The sequence below is a fragment of the Tupaia chinensis genome, unplaced genomic scaffold (assembly GCF_000334495.1).
Source record: "Tupaia chinensis unplaced genomic scaffold, TupChi_1.0 Scaffold000532_1, whole genome shotgun sequence".
NCBI classification, from domain to species: domain Eukaryota; kingdom Metazoa; phylum Chordata; class Mammalia; order Scandentia; family Tupaiidae; genus Tupaia; species Tupaia belangeri.
Window position 1 is genome coordinate 6,981,693 of NW_006160045.1, and position 17,060 is coordinate 6,998,752.

The 17,060-nt window shown below is 37.9% G+C and overlaps 1 protein-coding gene and 1 pseudogene across 8 annotated transcripts in view; one reads left to right on the top strand and one right to left on the bottom strand.

Annotated features, from left to right (window-relative positions):
* CDC42BPA (CDC42 binding protein kinase alpha) overlaps positions 1-17,060 on the top strand; it is a 280,345-nt gene that overhangs the window by 50,325 nt on the left and 212,960 nt on the right. The gene's annotated exons all lie outside the window — the stretch shown is intronic.
* LOC102474436 (MORF4 family-associated protein 1-like) lies at positions 6,538-6,909 on the bottom strand (annotated as a pseudogene).

Below are 17,060 nucleotides of genomic sequence, written 5' to 3' on the forward strand. Positions count from 1 at the left end.
GATTTATTTTGCTTGCTTTAAGCTTTTTTAAAGAATTATTTAATTTTTATATATTCATTCATTTATTTTAATTTGACTAAAGGGAGACAGAGAGAGAGAAAGACAGACAGTGAGAAAACTACCAGGTCTGGGACTAGAACCATGGTCGGCCAGATGGTAATGTCCAGTGCCACACTACCTGCTGGTCCCGCTTGGTTTGAATTTTATGTTAAAAGAAGTATATAGTGTGTACTCTTATTTCTGGCCTCATTTCTCAGTGTTAGAGTTATGTGATTCATCCTTGTTTTTTCAGATAGATACACGGTGTTTCTTTGTGTTAACATATACTATAAGTTATTCTTACTAGTATTGGTCCATATTCAAGTTGTTTATGGTTTTTAGTTATGACTAATGCCATTATAAACATTCTTGTTCATGTCTTTTGGAGACTATAAGCACTCACTCTTGTTTGATACATATTTAGGAGTAGAATTGCTGGGTCATAATGCAGGCAACATTTAGCTTTAGCAATAACGCCAATGATTTCCCAAGTGGCTCCAGATTTATACTCTTCACCAACAATGTATGTAAGGACAAGTTTTTTGACTTTAGCAATTTTTTTGAGAATGAATAGTGGTATTGTGGTTTCATTTTGTATTTTCTGATAACTCTTAGAGTTGAGTACATTTTCGTATCACTTCACATTACTCGGATATTCTTTTTTGTGAAGTACACACTTTGGGAATGGGAGACTAAGAGCTGGGTGGATTAGTTGTCTGACTTAGTGGATAAAAGTCCTTTGTTGGGGATTGTGTGTGTGTGTGTGTGTGTGTGTGTTTGCACACCCGCATGTTTATGTATTTAAAAAAAAAACTATGGTTTGGCTTTCCTCTGTCTTTATAAAACTTATATTGAACAGAAGTTCTGAATTTGAATTAATTCAATTCTATTTTTCTTTATGAATAGTGCTTTTTGTGTTCCTTTCTTAAAATCTTTTCTAACCTCAAGGTCATAAATATATTTTGCAACAGTGATTTTGCAAGTTCTTTTCATAATCTTTCAAAAAATCTTTCACATTTAGATCTGTGATCTGTTTGATTATTGATTATTTTGTGCTTTCTGAGGTATAGAGAACAGTTTTATTTAGTCTTTGTGATTTCTTAGTATTATTTATTGTGAAGACTACCTTTTCCACATTTCATTGCAAAGGACATTTTTTTTTTTTTTTGCCATAGAGCATGTGCACAGGCTGGAGAGAGAGGCAGAGAAAGGGCAAGTGAGAAATCACCTTCTGGGGGAATGACTATTCCTCAGTCCCCTCTCCTCTATTCTCTTCTCAGGATTTTGGGCACGTATATACATATACCCAGTGTGATTTTAAAGCTACTGAATTCAGGACTTGAGTTGTGGTCCGTTGTGTGGGAATCCAGCACCTTACCCACCATACCACCTGCTGGCCTCAGAACTTCTGTTTTAAAGCAGGTGATTCTGTCTGTGTTTCTCATTATTATTATTTTTTTGTAGTTTTCAATGTAGAAATTTTGTTCATGTTTCATTAAATTTATTTAAGAGTCTTTGATGTTTGTTGAAGCAGTCGTCAGCCAGGAAACCCTGACTTTTCATTTCCAAAGGACCAGATAAAATGACAGAAAGTTGTACAATATTTTGGAGCTAGTTGACAGGTAATCTTTTTCAACTTAGCTCATTTCTTAATTAGGTTATTGATCTCAGGGTGGAACTGATTATTAGAACAAAGAAAGCATTTTCTATGCCTGACTTTTTTTTTTTAAAGAATCATTTATTAAATTTTATTTGTTGTTATTTTAAATTAGCTATAGGGCACATGCACTCACCAGAGAGAGACAGAGAGAGAAAGGTGGGGGAGAGTGAGAAAGCAAGCCAAGCTGCCAGGTCAGAGACTCTTAACTAGTTATTCCTGTGGGAGTCCAGTGCCTTCACCACCATGCCATCTGCTGGCCCCGGGAACTAACTTTTGTAAATTTTTTACCTAGCTTTCTGTCTTCAGTGTGGGATCTTACTAAGACTGTTTTCAATTATGAAACAAGTAAAAAAGTTGGTAGATTTAATTTTCTTCTCAATTAGTTACTTTAGATTTTTATTTGATTTTTTGTGAAGAACCTTTTAAAAGAGACTATCAAAAAATTTTGAAAGTCTTTTTAGAAGCTTCTGCATTTCTTAAAAGAATTACTTAATTTTATTTATTATTATTTAGTTTGCTTTAGGGTCTGTGCACTCATGAGAGAGAGAGAATGAGTGAGAAAGCAAGCCAAATTGTGGTCAGCTATGTGAGAGACCAGTGCCTTTAACCACCACTCTACCTGCTGTCCCTGAAGCTTCTGCATTTTAATAGGCATCCCTGGATGGGCCTGTGGAAGGTGCTAGCATTTATAAATGCATTTTTATCCCTTCCATAATGTAGAACCACTCCTAAAACAGCTGAAAGAGAGACCTAAAGCTGTAGTTGTTAGTTGGAGAGAAAGGATTAATTAATTTTTTAAGAGATTTTTTTACTATAGAGAACTTGTGCTTGCTGGAGAAACAGAGACAGAGACAGACAGAAAGCGAAAAATCACCCCCTAAGGGGAATGGCCATGCTGCTATCCTTTCTCTTCTATTTTTCTCTCGGGATTTTGGGCATGCATGCACAGACGCCAGATATGAGTTTCAAGGCACTGGATCCGGGACTCGAATTGTGGTCAGTCATGCATGAGTCCAGCACTTTAACCACTATACCACCTGCTGGCCCCGAGAAAGGATTAATGTTAAAATACAGTGTAAGGGCCAGCAAGTGGTGTGGAAGTTGAGGTTCTGGATCCCATATGACTGGATGTAGGGTTTGAGTCCTGGACCTGGCAGCTTGAAGATTATGCCAGGCACATTGTGCATGTGTACATGACCAAATCTCGAGAAGAGAGTGCAGGAGAAGGGATTATGGCATGACTATCTCCCCTGGGGGGTGATTTCTTACTTTCTCTCTCTTTCTGGTGAGCACACATGCACTATAGCAAAAACAAAAAAACAAAACAACCAGTGTAGAATGTTCCATGTAATGGCCATAATAATTATAAACAATCTTAGTAAGATTTCACTACTTTTTATTATTTATTGTTAGTTTTTTTGTGCCTAATACTTATACATGTAAAAGGCAGGTGGACCTGGAAGATGGAGTAGTCACTTCTTTAGAAATTAAGAAATTCATTTTTATGTTGATTTTCCAGTTACTGTGTGACCCAATTAGATATTTCTGGTCTTCCTAATCTGAATATACAAGAAAAAGAATTGAAAAGGATAGAACCTGCATACCTGTGAATTCTGAAAGCTGGAATTTGTGCCATCCTATAATAATAACCATTTATTGCCATTGTTGTGCATTACCTTAAAACTGCAGTTTTTGCAAGTGATCAGCCACTGCAAACCAAAAGTCAGTTGTCTTCTCACAATGCAAATGAACTCTGATATTGTCTCCAAGGTCAAATGTTCTGTTATACCACAAATGAACTCTGAATTCAAAAGCTAAAGAAGATCAGGGATCAGTGCAAAAACTGCAGTCTGGCCTGAAAGGAACTACTTAACACTCTGGAACTCCACAGGGAAGACACGACCTCAAGGGGTCAGTGATTACTCTCCTTCGTGTATGCCTCAGGGAGTCTTGAGAATCATCAGCGTCATCCTTCAGGTCCCTTTGTCAGTGGCCATACCTATAAAAAGACAAAATCACAAACATTTAGCTTAAAGATCATAATAGATTTTATTTGCTATCCTACAATGAATAATTCTTCATTCCATAAAATACAATGTTTTCTTTGTTTTTTAAGGTCAAATTTAACTTTTCTCAAGGATGGTTTGTAGTTTTAATGTATAGGTCTTCATATTTTCTTGAATTTATTCGTACATATTTATAGTTTGGGGCACTAAATTAAACAATACTTAAGAATATTTTATATTCCAATAGTTACACTGCTAATATGTAAGTTAATACAGTTGGTTTTTGTATTTTATTTTTCTATCCTGAGATAGTGCTAAAATTTTAAATAATTTTTTAGTTGCTTGGGGTTGCTGCTTTCTTAGTTTTTCTGAGTAAATAATCATATTGTCTGAGAATGGGGATAATTCCCTTTCCACTTTTCAGATTTTATACCTTTTACTTCTTTGTCTTGATTTACTGCACTAGTTTGGACTTCTAATAACAGTGTTGAATAGGTATCGCAAGGGTAGACATCCTTGTTTTGTTCTTCAGCTTAAGGAGAAAAGAACTCTTTTATCTAATGGAAGAAATTGACTTCTATTACTAATTTGCTGAGAAAATAATTAATCATTGATTAAAAATTAATTGAATTATGTCATATGCTTTTTCTTTTTTTTATAATTATTTATTTAATTTTATTTATTCATTCACTCATTTTTTTTAATTTGACCAGAGAGAGACAGAGGATGAGAGTGAGAGAGAAGTGAGAAAGCAAGCCACCAGATTCAGGACTCGAACTCTGGTTGGCCATGTGGGAATGTCCAGCACCTTAACCACTATGCCACCTGCTGGTCCCGTCATATGCTTTTTCTGGAATTATTAGGATAATCATATCTCGTTTTTCCCCTTTATTCACTTAATATTCTGGATTACTTTTATTGATATTTTAGTAGATTTTTTAGTTTACATCAGTTTTAGGTTTGTAGTAAAATTGTGCAGAAGTACACAGTTCCCAAATATCTCCTACCCCACTCATGAACAGCCCTTGCTCCCCCACCCTCCACCTCCATCAGCCTGTAGCCGAGTGGTACATTTGTTACAATCCATGAGACTGTGTTGACACATCATTATTACTCACTGTTTAGTTTACATTAGGGTTCACTTCTTTTTAGGTTTATTTACTCCATGAGCAACAGAGACAGCTCTGACACTGCCCCACCCCCCAACTCCCAACAGGTCCTTGATGCTACAATTCACCTCAGCCTTAGTTAGCTTGGGACCATGGACATGCACATGTCTGGTGTATTCCGGGAGATCTCTGGATAAGAACTGGAACCTTCCCACGTGGGTCAGCCTTTCTGAGTGTCATGTTTTACTGCTGTACCACTGTGTGGCTCCAGGGTTTATTCTTTTTTCTTGTCTTTTTAAGCAAATGAAGACTTTTTTAAAAAAATTATATTTTTTGTAGAGGTTTTTGCTTTAGGGCGCATGTGTTTACCAGAAAGACAGAGAGAGACAGAGAAACAGAAAGTGAGAAATCATCCCCTGGGGTATGGCCATGCCTCAATCCCTTCTCCTCCATTCTCCTCTCGAGATCCTAGGCACACATGCACATGCACCTGGTGTGAGTTTAAGCCACCGGGTCTGGGACTCAAACAGTGGTCGACTACACGGGAGTCAAGCGACATAGTCACTATGCCAACTACTGGTTCCAGAATTATTTCTTTATTAGCTCTTTTTTTTTCTTTCCCAATTTTGACCAGAAAGAGAGGCAGAGAGAAAGTGAGCAAGCCGCCAGACCTGGGACTGGAACTGTGGTCAGCCATATAGGAGTCCAGCATCCTTAGCCACCATGCCATCTGCTGCCCTGCAAATGAATATACTTTTATTAGCATGGTATACATATATTTTTAAACATGGTAGGGTTTTGACCTCAAATACTTGCCAGGTCTGCTACTCAAATATATTTATAGCTGGACAACATATGAACCTTGAAATTGCCTCTTCCCTGTCCAATTTAGGATCTGAATAGTTCCATGCTTTCCTTCCCAACCCCTGCAAGGCCTTTGCAAATATCTTTCATTTTATGTTCAGAGTCCCCTGAAATGCACAAGGATATTATATCAGCTTGTACAGAATATCAAGTTTGCCTATTCTAGGTTCCAGGTCACATAAAGCTGAGTTAGGTTGTCCAAACAAACTCACCGAAACAGGTTACATCAGATAATGTACCATGTAAAATTTAAGTTGTGAACAAAATGCATCTCTCCTCTTTTCATCTCACACAGAAATTAAAGTCCCCAAATACAGACAGTGCTATCTTCCACCCTATCTCCCGACTCACCTGTCCAGGTCAGTCTCATCAACATTCCCAGTTGAAGTCTGCAGCAGTTGCTGCAAGGAGTTGTCTTCTCGAATTGATGCAGCTCCTTCAACACATTCAGAGCTGGAGAACTTCAAATCTGAGTCTCAGGGCTTACACACAGACCCAGAGTTCCAAGGAGCTATCAGGTTACATAAGAAAGAGCAAAGCACCTCAAAATTTAGAAATAAGAACCAAAGTCCAGGAACAAATGTGACTACTGTAGAGCTTACAATCCAGGCCCTAACTCCTGTATGTGAGAGCATTTTTTTCCAAGTAAAAGTTGCTTTCCCAAACAAAAACACCTAACAGTCAAAACTCATTGAGGTCATCACCCACAGACCGTAGCAGAAACATAGTATAAGTGAGAACAGAGTGTAGACGGAAGAATAAAGAAAACAAAAGGCTCTCTGGTGTTGACTTCTCCAGGGTGTCAGCCAGTCTCCATCAGCTGACCAGAATTCATTGGCTGTAAACTGCCGATCCTGTTTCAAGATGTCTCTATCCGCCAGACCAGCTCGACCAACATCTCTGCCATCTCCATGATCTCCTTGGTCTCCTCGGCCTCCTTTCTCCTTTTTTTGTCACGCTGCCCTCGACTCTATCATTTGGGTTCTGAAGATGAATCAGCACTCTCCTCCGAGGCCTCCACCTGGGTTTTTATCTGGGTTAGCATATTGTCCGTCTCTCACAACTTGCTTCTGTTGTGCATATATGCTCTCCCCTTCTCTCAAGTGAGAGATGTGAGATCCTCCCGATTCTTGTTGATGACTGGCAACAGAAACTGCTTGAAATCTTCCTTGGACTGCAGAACCTCTACCTCCTCTGGTCCTACCAACTTGACCATGTCCAGAGGCCGCATTTTCTCCTGCTGCTTTGGAGACTCAGCACCAACGTGAGCAGAGAAGCACAAAGTGGCCAGATTTCACTCTTCATGTTGTACGTTCTATGAGTTTTGACACGTGTATTCTGACATATTAATGTATATTCACCATTATAATATACTGAGCAGTCTCAGTTTCCTCAAAATCCTCTTCTCACTGCCTATTCATTTCTCTCCTTCCTCTAACCCTGGCCACCAATGATCTTTTTTACTGTCTCCACAGTTTTTAATCTTCCAGAATGTCAGATGGTAGGAATTATAGCCTTTCCAGAGTGACTTCTCTTACTAATAAGCATTTAAAGTTCCTCTCTGCCCTTTCATGACTTGATAGCCCATTTCTGTTTAGTGCTAGATAATATTCCTTTGTGTGGATATACTTTAGTGTACCCATTTATCTACTAAAAGGCATCTTAATTGTTTCCAAGTTTTGGCACATGTAAACATCCATGTGCAGATTTTTGTGTGGACATAAACTTTCAGCTCATTTTGGGAACACGATTGTTGGATTGTATAATAAGGCACATTGAGTATCCCACATCTGAAATGCTTGGGACCAGAAGTGTTTTTGGATATTTTCAGATTTTGAAATATTTATATATACATAATAAATTATCTTGTGGGTAGGAGACTCGGGTTTAAAGGGGAATTAATTTATGTTGCATATATGCCCTATCCACATAGCCTGAAGGTAATTTTGTACAGTATTTTTGTATTGTGGTATTTTTACTGTGACCTGTCACATAAGGGGAGGTGTGAAATTTTTTACTTGTTTTGCATTTTGGAGCATTTAGGATTTTGTATTTTTGGATTAGGGTTGCTCCATTTATATAGTATGTTTAAGTTTCTAAAGTAACTACCAAACCATCTTAAAAAATGACTTACCATATTGTATTCCTACCACCAGTGAGAGTTTTTGTTGTTCTACATTCTCACCAGCATTCTATCTAGTCAGTGTTTTAGATTTTGGCTATTCAAATAAGTGTGTAGAAATATCTCATTGTTGTTTGATTTGTAGTACTCTAATGACATGGGATGTGGAACATCTTCTGATGTGCTTATATTTGCCGTGTGTGTATCTTTGGTGAAATGTCTGTTCAGATTTTTTGCCTTTTTTTCTTTTTCTTCAAGGTCACAGTCATTTATTTCATTTGTGATTATCCTTATATTTTGCTAGAAAAGGAAGGAATTAGAAGTGTACTGAATTACACTGTCCTGTTTTCTCAGATAGAATTGGGATGCAGATTCTAATTTAAGGTTAGGATCTGGATAGCGTCAGAAGAGGCCACCCACTGTTGCTGGGAGAAGCCTAGAGAAAGGTGGACTTGATTGATCATCAAGGGTTGATACCTAGTACACCAGCTAGGTACCAGATGTGTCACTGTATTGATCCATGGAAATGGGAGATGACATGATGTATGCGTGTGACTGACCAGTTCTATTTTTTAAAGAATGACACTATCTTGTTTACATTTCTCTCATTTATGCGGTGGTCACTTAGGATGATAATCTGATTTCCCTTCCCAACCCAAATAGCTCTTATTAAGATGGATCAAGTATAGGAGTTCTGGGCACATTCCCAACCTAGGTGTAGTCCCTTTGAATTCCTTTTAAAAGCCCTTGCTGGGACCAGCAGTTAGCGTAATGGCTATGTCACTGGACTCCCATGTAGTCAACTGTGGTTCATGTCCCGGACCCAGTGGTTTAAACTCACACAGGGTGTGTGTGCGTGCATGCCCAAGATCTAGAGAGGAGCATGAAGGAGAAGGGATTGTGGCATGGCCATCCCCCCTGGGGAGTGATTTCTCGCTTTCTGCTTCTCTGTCTCTGTCTGGCGAGTGCACGCGCCCTATAGCAAAACCCTCTCCAAAAAAAAAAAAAAAAAAAAAAAAGGTTTTGCTGGATATTCAACTGGTAAAATATGTAGACACTGGAAGAATGGTGATTTCTCATTTTCCGTCCCTCTGTCTCTGTCTTTCTGGCAAGTACATGTGCCCTATAGCAAAAAAATCTCCCTAAAAAAAAAAAAAAAAAAAAAAAGGCTTTGCTGGCTTTGGGTTGGGGTAGCAGCAGAAGACTAAGTATCAAGTGTAGAAGAGCGAGTGAGGGCTGAAGCTGTGAATACCTCGGAGTCACCCCTGCCCCACCCTTTTCCTGTATGTGAGTTTGCCTTATAATAATCCCGTGTGGTGCTTTACTGGCATTGTCTTGGTCCAGTTTCAGTCTCACTTACTTTAACTCTGGAATACTGTAGCACTTAGAGGAAGCAGAGAAGTCGCCAGGGACTGGTGTTTAGGAGGTAGGAGATTTGCCACATGAACTGAAAAGATGTAATCCTTCTGTCTATGTCCCTGAATTCTATGTAGGTTATTACCTTAAAGAGAGGGCTAGAGTTCCTGTGGCCTCTGCTTGGCCTCATGTGTAGTCTATTAAGAGTTTTGCAAACTGGTCAGCATTCTGAGACATTGTTGCCAGGTTTTCTTTAAGCCCTTCCTCTGCTTAAGGTACTAGGCAGTTGGTTTAGGCTTTTCTGTGATTCTTCTTCCTTGACATTATACAGGTAAGAAATTCTCCCCTCCCCACTCCTTTTTTGAAGGAAATTCTGGATTTCCTGATCACTCCAAGTTTTAATGAACTGATTTGAGAACTTTTCTAGTTGCTTGGTTTTGTTTTCTTTCTTTATTTCATGGGTGTTTCTGGTAGTTTCAGTCTGAAGTGTTGTTTTTTCTATTTTATTATTCATGAGTTTTCTGGTGGGATTCATTTCATTGCTGCCACAGGACCTAATCCAGATTAGGCAGAGAACTAGCACACACTCTGTCCCAGTAAAATCCAGGAGAGTCAGCAGGTGCTAGAGTATAGAATGGTGTTTGAGTGCTCTGCTGTTGGCAGTTTCTCTTTCATCTGTTTTTAATCAGGTAGTTCATTTTTTTAATTGAGTTCTTTTTATATTTTGTATAACTGGCCTATATTCAGTAAATCTTTTACACTTCTGTTGTCCCAGCCTGTGGCTTGTTTTCTCATTCTTTTGACATTGTCTTTCATAGAACAAATTTTAGTTTTAAGGAAGTCCAGCTTATTAAGTACTTTTATCTTGGAATGTGCCTTTGGTGGTATGTAATAGATTTTTCAAATATTAAACCAATGCTTGAAATCAACTCCATTTGGTCATGATAACCTGTTGTTTCAAGATATTACTCCATTCAGTGTATTAACATTTTGTTAACTTTTTATTTCTCTGTTCATGGGGAATGTACACCAATAATTTTTAAAGATAGTATGGTTATTAGCCCAGTTGCAGTGGTGTGGGCGGTAGGGGTGCTGCTGTGTGATGTTGGAGGCCATATGAGAATGTTCCTGGTTTACCTGCTTGGTCTACATGAACATGCTGTGCGTAACTTGCGCGTGCTCATAGTCCTGGCTGGCTGTGGAGCTGGGGGAAAGATTGTGGTGTGAGGACCCTGTAGGGATACCTGTTTCTGTCTCTCTCTTTCTCTTTCATTAAGAAAATAAAGTTTAAAAAAACAACTTTGCTGTATGTCAGCATTACAGTTATGCTCAAATGAGGGGGTCTCCTAAAAGTTAATGGGAAATGTGTACTATGGAAAAACTTTGTATGGATTTCAATTTTTTTTTTTTTTTGCATCAAAATGAGTACTTCAGGATCAGAAGATAGTGTGGTGGTTAAAACATGGATGTGGATCACACATGGTTAACTGCATGGTTTGAGTCCTGAACCTGGTGGCTTCAGAAACATGCCAGACACATGTGTGTATGTGCCCAAAATCTTGAGAGGAGAATGGAGGAGAAGGGATTGCAGCGAGGTCATCTTTGTGGAGGAGTAATTTCTCACTTTCTCTTTCTGTATATCTCTATGTCTCTCTCCCATGAGCACATACACTCTATAGCAAAACTAAGGGAGAAAAAGTGTGTTTTAATTGCATTTTCTGTGAACTTTTTGAAATATCCTTGTATAATGAATTGGGGAGTATGTGTTTTTCTCCTATTTTTTGAAAAGATTGGTATTTTCCCCTTATATGTTTGATAGAATGTATCAGTGAAATTGTCTGGGCTTAGATTTTCCTTTGTGGATAACTTTTCTTTATGTGGATAACTTTTTTCTTTATGTTTATTTCTTATTTCTTCCTTGGGTGTAGGGAGGAAGAGAAGGAGGCATGCCAAAGACACCTAGCCACGGATGGGTGTGAAACTATCTGGTTTTAGATTTTCCTTTGTGGATAATATTTTTTTCCTTTAAGTTTATTTCTTATTTCGTCCATGGCGAGGGGGAGGGGAACACACCTAGCCTCAGATAAATGGGATCACAGGTATGCATGTGTGTGTCTGGTATGTACAAAGAAATGTAGTGTCAGCCCAAGACCTTCCTATATGATGTCAGCTTCACGGAGCATTGCATTAACACTGTACTACAACAGTGGGCCTCTTTGTGGGGAATTTAATCCTCATAATTTAATCTCTTGATGGATAGAGAACTGCTCTTCAGATTTCCTGTTTAATTTCTTTTTTTTTTGGAGAGGTTTTTTGCCATAGGGCGCATGCACTCACCAGAGAGACAGAGAGAGACAGGAGAGAAGAGACAAGAGAGATAGTGAGAAATCACCCCCCCCAGGGGGGATGGCCACGCCGCAATCCCTTCTCCTCCATTCTCTTCTCAGGATCTTGGGCACGCACGCACATGTGCCCAACGTGAGTTTTAAGCCACCGGTTCCGAGACGTGAACCGCGGTCGACTACATGGGAGTCCAGCGACAGCCATTACGCTAAATGCTGGTCCCTCTGTTTAATTTCTTTTGGCTTCAGTAAGTTTTGTTTTCCATGGAATTTGTCTATTACATTTAAGTTAACAAATTTTTTGTCATATAGTCTTTGCTAATATGCCTTTATTCTTTTTATGTATGTAGACATGAAGTGAAGCTTCTCTTCTATTGCTGATATTTATAACTTGGTTTTATTTCTCTTATTTGTGAAAAGTTAGCTGATTGTCATAGTTTTAATTACTGAACAGTTACTTTTGCTTTTTATGAATTGTATTTTTGTCTTAACTTTTTGAATTTCTGTTTTTATCATCTTTCTTTGGATTTAATTACTCATTTTTTTCTTTTAGCTTTTCAAGATAGAAACATAGGTCTTTAGTATTTTTGCATTCTATTAATAGTTCATGTATTAACAACTATAAATTTTTCTGTAAGCAGTGATTATGTGCATCCCAAAGACTTTTATATATTTTTTTATTATCATTCATTTAAAAATGGTATATAATTTCCTCTTTGATTAATGAATTATTAAGTATATTATTTACTTTTTCTTATTTTGGGGTTGTTTGAATTAGAAGTTATTATTGATTTTTGGTTTTTGTTATGGTCAGTTAGCACATGATCAGCACTTTTGAAATTTGTCTTCTGACCAGAATATGGTCTATTTATGAACATTCCAGGTGTACTTGAAAATAATGTTTATTCTACAATTGTTGTTTATTATGCTTTATGGATATCAGTAAGGTCTAGGGGGTTGTCATTAAGATCTTCCATGATTTACTGATTTTTGTTTAGTTCTCTCAGTGCCTGAGAAGAGGGTATTAAACTCTTCAAATATATTTGTTGATATGTCTTTTTCTCTCCTATAGTTTCACCACTGGTTATTTCATGCATTTAAAAATTCTTATTAGGTACATACACATTCTCTTTTATTCACATTCATAATTGTAACATTTTCATATTACATTTACTCTTTTATTACAGAATTTTCTCCTTTATGTAAGGCGATAATAACTCCATATAGTGTAATTTACCTCAACATAGCCAGCTTTTTTGTGGTTTGAACCTTTTTCTTTCTATATTTGAAGTGAATTCCATGTCAATGGCAGAGTTAAGTTTTGCATTTTTTATACATCCTGATAATCTCTGCACCCCAATTGGACTGTTTAGACAGTGGATCAATAAACTTTTTCTATAAAGTGTCAGAGAGTAAATATTTCACATTTTGTGGTTCATTTGTTACCTGTGGTACCTATTCTTTGTCATTGTAGTGTGAAAAGTAAACTTACATAATTTGTAAATGAATAGATGTGGTTGTGTTCAAATAAAACTTTATTTACAAAAATAGGTGATTGTCTAATTTTACTTTCAGGCCATAGTTTGCTAAAACCTGGGTTAGGCCTTTTTTAATGTATTTGTAGATATGGTAGATTTGGGTATGCCATTTTTTTTCTCATTATTCTTCTAGTCTTTTCCTGACTTCTTTTGGGCTATTTGAATATGTTCTGATGTTCTTTCATTACTTCTCTATTAGATTTTCAGCCAGACCTCTTTCTATTTTTTTAAAAAATTCTTTAATATGTATTTTTCTACTCCCAGAATTTAGCATCTTTTAAGAAGTATCGGAACATTTAAAAATTTGATTGGAACTGATTATTATATTGTATCACTGTCGGTTAACAAAGAATTGTGCAAAAGTACACAGAACTTGTAAAATTTAATGAAAGAAATCACTAAATACAGTACATAATTTAGTGTTTTTAAAAGTCGACATGTCTAATCTGTGTAAAAGAAGAATTTTTTAAAAATCCATGATAATATATAAGATTACATAACAAATATAGTAAAGATAGAAGTAACATCATGTATATAAATCTTCTAAATTTAGGGACCAGCAGTTGGCGTAATGGTTATGTCACTGGACTCCCATGTAGATGACTGTGGTTCAAGATCTGGACCTGGTGGCTTAAACTCACTCCAGGCACATGTGCATGCATGCCCAAGATCCCAAGAGGAGAATGGAGGAGAAGGGATTGTGGCATGGCCATCCCTCCTAGGGGATGATTTTTTTCATTTTCTCTCTGTCTCTCTCTGTCTTTCTGGTGAGCCCGCATACCCTATAGCAAAAAAAAAAAAAAACAAAAAAACAACTTTCCAAAAATAAATAAATGAAATCGCCTGAATTTATCTATATTCTGATAGTTGCATGTGCCTGTAGTTCCAGCTGAAATGGGAGGCAGGAGCACTGTGAGTAGGAAACATGTAAGACTGTCTGAAAGAGCTGGGTTGTGGTGGCATGTGCCTGTGGTTCAACTACTGGAGAGGATCACAGCACAGCAAGACCGTCTTCTTATTTATTTATTTATTTTTTAAGTTATAGAGTCTCAACCATTAGCATGAATAAGTTTAGAAACAAAAAATACACACAAGAATTTAGTGGTTTTTAAATTTTTTTTTTTTTGAGAGAGATTTTCACTGTAGGGCGCGTGCGCTCGCCAGACAGACAGAGAGAGAGAGACATAGAGACAGAAAGCGAGAAATCACCCCCCAGGGGGGATGGTCACGCCGCAATCCCTTCTCCTCCATTCTCCTCTCGGGATCTTGGGCACGCACGCACACGCGCCCGGCGTGAGTTTTAAGCCACCGGGCCCGGGACGCGAACCGCGGTCGACTACGTGGGAGTCCAGCGACATAGCCATTACGCTAACTGCTGGTTCCCAGGTTTTTAAATTTTTAAATTTTTTAATAATTTAGTGTTTTTTAAAGGCAGCATATCTAATCTGTGTGAAAGAAGAATTAAAAGAAAAAAATCCACATGACTAACAATGTAGTTCCAACCAAGAAGCTTACTTATCCTTTAGTATTCTCAGATGCCCTTAATTTTGATGCTGTACCAGTTTATTTCATTCCACCTTGGAAATGTGTTTCAAAGGTTGTTTGAATAGTTTTTCACATTTATGTTGTTTAAAAAGCCATCTTCCATACTGCTAGAGATAGAAGTCTTCATTTTTCTGTGTAAATATTAGACCAAGTTATCTCCTTAAGAAAGTGTTACTTTCATTTGGATAATACTAAATTTACAGGTTAATTAAAGGAGAATTTTGGCCTTTCTTTGAATCGTGATTTATAATTTCAGAAGAGAGATGAGCAGTTTTCATACATGTTTTATTTTTATGTTCCTTACTTGATAGTTTTTTTCTCTGGTACTAGGATATTTTCTTTGTTTCTTTTTTCTTTTTTTGATTGCCAAAGGTTGAGTGTACTTGCTACGGGAAGTCGTGGTGGAGAAAACAACTCCCCAAAGGGGGTGTGATCATGCTATAATCTATTCTCCTTTTTTCCATCCTGTTGTGATTTCGGGTATACATGTGCATGTGCCTGGTGTGTTTTTCAACCTGCCCAGACTAGAACTCAAGCCATGGTTGACCATGTGGGAACTAGCTCCCTTATTCACTAGGCTTTGGAGTCAGCCCACTGGGATATTCTCTGTCATTATATTTTCTTTTACTTGGAAAATCTGAAAGCTATTTACTTATATTGGGTTGCTGGGAAAAATCATGATGCATTTTGCATAGAAAAACATAGAAAAATATGTCTTGACTTTTCTGACAACCCAGTATATCCTAATTCACTAATATTAATTACTTTTTGTTACCAGCTACCTTACTAGCTTAGTGTCTTTTTTTTTTTTTTTTTTTTTAATATGCCAGACAGTTCATATGCAAGGGAGAGCAGTGTGCCCACCACCAGTGGGGTCTTCTCATGCCACAACTCCCTTCTCCCCATTCCTCTATCCTGTCAAGATTCTAGATGCATTCATGTAAGTCTGGTGTGCCCTTCAAGCTGCTGGGGCTGGGATTTGAACTGTGGTCAGCCATGTACCTCAGTACCTCAGTATTGAGGCTGGCAGATGGCACGGTGGTTAAGGTATTGGACTCCCACGTGGCTGACCACCATTTGAGTCTTGTACCTGGCACTTGGTTTCTTGCTTTCTCTCTCTCTTGTCAAATTAAAAAATAATAATAAATAAAATTAGATGAGTAATTAGTTTTAAAAAGTATTTTTCATTAACTATTGCTTCTTCGAAATTATTCCATGTTTGAAATTAGTGAAAGAATTGATTGTAGAAGGAAATAAGAAGAATTGAATACAAGAAATCAAGGGGTAAATGAGTTTATACTTTTATCTTTCTAATGAGAAAGGCAAGAATAAATATAGAGCTTTCTAGCATTTATTCTTATACGTCTTAAATTCCTATTTGTTTAATATTTTATCTTTCCTTATGTTAGGGTGATCTGTATCATGGGCTGTGGAAGCATTCACAGACTCATAAGTGGATAGAAAAGGTTTATTTACTTTCCAAGGGAGGAAAGGGGCCAGATGGGGAGAGTTACATTGGCTTTAAAGAGTAGGGGCTAGGAACTTTTAAAAGAAAGAGATTTAGGATAGGTGATTAAGGTGGTCCTGAGACAGCATGCCAAGTTACCTTTTCTTCTTTTTTCTTTAGTTTTTTGCTGTAGGGTGTGTGCCCTTGCTGGAGAGAGAGAGAGAGAGAGAGAGAGAGAGAGAGAGAGGAACAGAAACAGACAGACAGTGAGGAAAAGTAAGAAATTACCCCCCAAGGGGTGATGGCTGTGTCACAACTCCTTCTCCTTCATTCTCCATCTGGGATTTTTGGCACATGTGTACTTTTATTCGGTGTGATTTTTCAAGCTGCCAGGTCTGGGACTCAAACCGTAGTCAGATATGTAGGAATCCAGAGTCTTAACCATTATGCCACCTGCTGGTCCTGCCCCGTGGTCTTTAATAACATCTAGGTTGTTTCCTTATTATCTCTGGGCAAGTCAGCCATCTGTGTCTAGATCAAGCAGCATCCCCCTTTTAGGTAGAAATCTTTCTCTGATCCCAAGGAATTCTTCATAGGCCATGTCCTCTCCCACCAGGACCTGCCTGACTGAGTTTGACCGTGTAACCATCCTCCTTGTCTTCCAAGGACATTCAAAATCGCCTGGAGACTTTGTCTTCCCTCTAGCAGAGCCCAGATATCCAAGGCTTGATCCCTAAAAAAGAAAATGCCTGAGGCTTCTGGGGAGCCTTGAGTATGCACCTCCCATTATAATGCCTAAGACTTTTGGAAGGTACTGATGATGCCCTTTCAACTAATTGACTGCAAGTCCTCTGAGGGCAGGGAGTGAAATCTCTCATTCATCTTATTTGGTCTTTAGCACAGTGCTTTTAAATGTGCTTTTAAATTATTAGGCCAGCAGTTGGCATGGTGGTTGGGGCATTGGACTCCTACACCGCCATCCGTGATTCAACTCCTGGACGTGGACGCGGCAGCTTAATTTCTTGCTTTCTT